This window comes from Sinocyclocheilus anshuiensis, unplaced genomic scaffold (genome assembly GCF_001515605.1).
Source record: "Sinocyclocheilus anshuiensis isolate Anshui unplaced genomic scaffold, SAMN03320099.WGS_v1.1 scaffold1924, whole genome shotgun sequence".
Classification (NCBI taxonomy): domain Eukaryota; kingdom Metazoa; phylum Chordata; class Actinopteri; order Cypriniformes; family Cyprinidae; genus Sinocyclocheilus; species Sinocyclocheilus anshuiensis.
The window spans coordinates 319,164-323,254 of NW_015558721.1; the positions used below are offsets into that span (position 1 = coordinate 319,164).

At 34.1% G+C, this 4,091-nt stretch overlaps 1 protein-coding gene and 1 long non-coding RNA gene across 2 annotated transcripts in view; one reads left to right on the forward strand and one right to left on the reverse strand.

Moving 5' to 3' along the window:
• The window catches only part of LOC107681462 (protein FAM49B-like), a 91,061-nt gene that overhangs the window by 33,600 nt on the left and 53,370 nt on the right, over positions 1 to 4,091 (reverse strand). The window lies entirely within an intron of this gene.
• The window catches only part of LOC107681464 (uncharacterized), a 17,726-nt gene that overhangs the window by 5,881 nt on the left and 7,754 nt on the right, over positions 1 to 4,091 (forward strand). Inside the window, exon 2 of the long non-coding RNA XR_001633254.1 lies at positions 1,738 to 1,739. This is a non-coding gene — a long non-coding RNA (uncharacterized LOC107681464). The remainder of the gene's footprint in view (positions 1 to 1,737; positions 1,740 to 4,091) is intronic.

The window sequence follows — 4,091 nt, forward strand, 5'->3', positions numbered from 1 at the left end:
GGCAGCAAAAGTTATTCTAGAAAAATCAGTGCACAATTTTAGAAATCCAAACATTTAGTGAAAAAACTATTTTGTGGGAAACAAATAAAAGTGTTGCACTAAATATGGTAACATGTAACACATTGCTATTTGTATTATAAAATCCATTCATGGATTTATTTATGGATGTATTTATGTACAAGTATATACTATATGATTAAAATACATTTCTTTTAAATGTATAGCATATTTTTTAATAAGGCAACAACATATGATAGATTCGATAGGACAAAACAAATACAGTGCAGCACGAAGCGCTTACAATATGCGCATCCAGTGTGCAGAATGATGCGCTTGAAGCAACATGGAGTCACAGCACGCAGCACTTTGCATTAAAAAGTGCAAAGCACAAAGGGAAGAGAAATTGATGCATAGTTTATTATATCTGTGCAACAGTTATTGAGCCTTTCTTTTAACAGTTTTAAATTTCAGTTACTGTGCGCGTTAACAACTATTTATAGTCTTTTCTTCGCCCCTGTTTTGTTCTCACAGACACCTGGTAGCAAGTAACAAAACAACATTAAACTCCGGCAAGAAGACAAAGTCCTTTTTGCAGAATCATAGACATGTATTTATAAATCAAGTATAATGGGAACACAAAATGATCTTGGAGAGAGCTTTACCGAGCTGACTGCTGTAACCGAACGCGACCAGGGTTTAAAGGCTGAACGAATGACTGACAGCCACAGCGGAGAAAAGAGTTTGTGTGAACTTTATTGTAAGGACTTAAATATCCATATGTAGCTCACAATAAAGGTATACGGTTTCTACGTGTATTTACGATTTGATTTGAATGAAAACAGTGCATCCGTGCAGCGCGGCTGACACAGAAGAGCGTACGCTGCTTGCGTTCAGCGGGTATTCTCAAAAATGGCGCTACGGTGATGCGGAGAGACAAAGAGGAGACCAATTGTTGAATAAAGTTGTTATTTTTTATTTCTTCGCATACAAAATGCATTCTCGTCAACTTTATAACGTTACGGTTGAACCACTGATGGCAGATGGACTATTCTGACGATGTCTTTCATACTTTTCTGGACCTTGACAGTGTAATTTACTTGGCAGTCAATCGGACAGTCACAACCCTCCTGTTTTTGATCCAAAATATCTTAAATTGTGTTCCGAAGACGAACGAAGCTTTTACGGGTTTGGAACGACATGGGGGTAAGTGATTAATGACAGAATTTTCATTTTGGGGTGGAGTAACCCTTTAAGCTATCGTATGGCTTCAGAAGTAACACAGAATAATATTCACAATCTCGGATTTGGATCGGCCCTCTCTGACCGATACCCGATCCGACAAAAAAATGGCAGTATCGGAGCCGATACCCGATATGAATATCGGATCGGCGCATCCCTAATTATGAATGACCAGGATTAATCATTAACTCTAGGTAAAGTATGAACAGTGAGAAACATAACATACGATTACCCAGGATCTCATTTACCTGGGGTTTAGAATTACCCAGTGTTAATTATTTCAAGTGTGTGTGAGAGACCTTAAATGTTTGAGGTACTATCAGTGATTCTGCCAAATATGGCATTTAGCAGTAAATACTACTTGATCTATGACTATGCTTCACATTTTATAACAATAAAAAAGAAAAATACATTTTAATAATTAATCCAAGTGAGGCAAATCTTGGTTTATTGATGTGAATAAAATGTGTTGCAAAAGCAACTGGTTTTCCCTATGAGGCGTGGGATTTGTTTCAAACATGTTGTGATACTGCATACATGAACTCGGTAACACTTTAGAATAAGGAACACATATTATTCACTATTAGTTTTCCCTGAACAAACTCCTAATTTGCTGCTTATTAATAGATAGTAAGGCGTAGTTGTTAAGTTTAGGTACGGGGTGGATTAAGGGATCTAAAATACGGTCATGCAGAATAAGGCATTAATATGTGCTTTATAAGTACTAATAAACAGCCAATATGCTAGTAATATGCATGCTAATTTATAAGTACTAATAAACAGCCAATACGCTAGTAATATGCATGCTAATAAGCAGCTAGTTAATAGCAAGAATTGGTCCTTAAAATAAGGTGTTACCGTGAACTTTTGGTAGCTTCAGAAGCTGTTAAAATGAACAAAATCCCTTCTTCCAAATATACCTGAAACTAATTCAAATATAGAATCTTGTGAATAGACTACAGAGAGCAAGGTAATGTGCCTCAACTTGACCATTTTCAGTGCATTTTAAGCACTCAGACAGGTATGTTGTTTTGATAGAGGTAAACAAGATCCAATTCTAATTTCAACAATATTTATTCTTCAGACATTGTTCTTTAAATAAAACAAGTATTGTCTGTATACAAAGTGACCAACATTTGGTTTTCAACCACTGAACATGGGTATTATTCAACAATCTGGACATGATCCCATATCTCTGGGACTGAATGATGTAGGGCCTTGAAAATAAAGATTCCAAAAGACAAGTTTAATAAGAACTAGAATCTAAAATCATATTGCAATATCTTTAATAATACTTGAGTCATAGGCACGCAAACTTTGGAAAAAGAATACTTATGGCACTCAGACAGGTATGTTAAATGCAGTTGTTTTGACAGAAGGAAACAAGATACATTTCTAGTTTCAACATTATTTGTTCTTCAGACATACCTCTTTTTTTTTCTTTTTTTTTTTTAATAAGTATCATATTTTTGCAAAGTGACCCACATTTGGTTTTTGACCACTGAAAATGTGTATAATTTAAAGATTTGTTCCTGGAGTCATACTGAAACTCCAATATCTCTGGAACCGAATCATATAGGGCCTTAAAAATGAAGATGCCAAAAGGGAAGTTTGTTAAGACCGACTATCTAAAAGCGCATTAAGATATCTTTAATACTTTTTGAGTTACAGGCCTGCAAACTTTGGAGAAAAAACTTGAAAAGTGCTCTTTCCCCATTTTTGGTGTAAAAATAACATAAGGATGATGACATCTTTCTGAAGTCATTTTTAACCCCCTGTAATTTGTCTCTGAATCTCAGGTAAAAATTGCCATTTCGACTCCCCTCTACAAAACAGTGGAAAACTCAGAAAATATTCATCCATGACATTTAATATTTTGGCTTTCATCACTATACATGTTTATCTTTCTTCAGAAAAAAATATTAGCAAAATAAAAAATTTGACTCACTCATAAGAGCTAATGCCTTGGAGATCCTGAGACAAAAACCACCCATACAGTAATTAAGATCTGATTCAGTCCAGTCTATCAACAGGACAATGAAGTTACCAAAAAAAATAAAGTTTAAAAAGTATATATATTATGTCACGAACCATTCATATAATACTTTGACAATGACAATAACGTTGCAAACGGTGCCACCTGCTGTACAAAATAAGTAATCACTTTAACACAATCCAACAGCACCAAGGTATAACATACCAAAAATCCATATGCATTACACCAACCACTGCTGACCATTTTAGAATTGCCTAGGAAGAAAGCCCAAAATAAACTAAACCAAACTAACTGTGTTCTGTTTTAGCTGCAATAGACTTAATAAATGTGGTAAAAAGCATATTTACACAGTAGATTCAATAATACATTTCCCTCCTCTGCCGAAACCATGAAGCATGTCTAGAAACCAGAATATTAGTGATATGAGATGGGCTATGTTGGCTATTTGTATTATTATTATTCAGAAAGAAAGAAAGAAAGAAAGAAAGAAAAAGAAAGAAAGAACGAAATAAAGAAAGAAAGAGCGAAAGAAAGAAAGAAAGAAAAAGAAAGAAAGAAAGAAAAAGAAAGTTTATTAGTAGTAGACTAGAACGCGTGGATATGTTGTCATTCTTACACTATAATACTGAACTTAGATTTCAGTGATTTGGACTATGAGATGGACACTTGCTTCTTGCACTCTATGTTGCATTTACTTTTGCTTTAAAAAAAGGATTTCATAGAAATTTGGATTTCATTTGGTTTAATAAAATATTCTAATAAAATATTCTAGTACTACTAAGTAAAATTGTTGATTTTTTTTGTGGGAAATTAATCGTTTAGATTAATCGATAAATTAGTCGATAGATTAATCGAA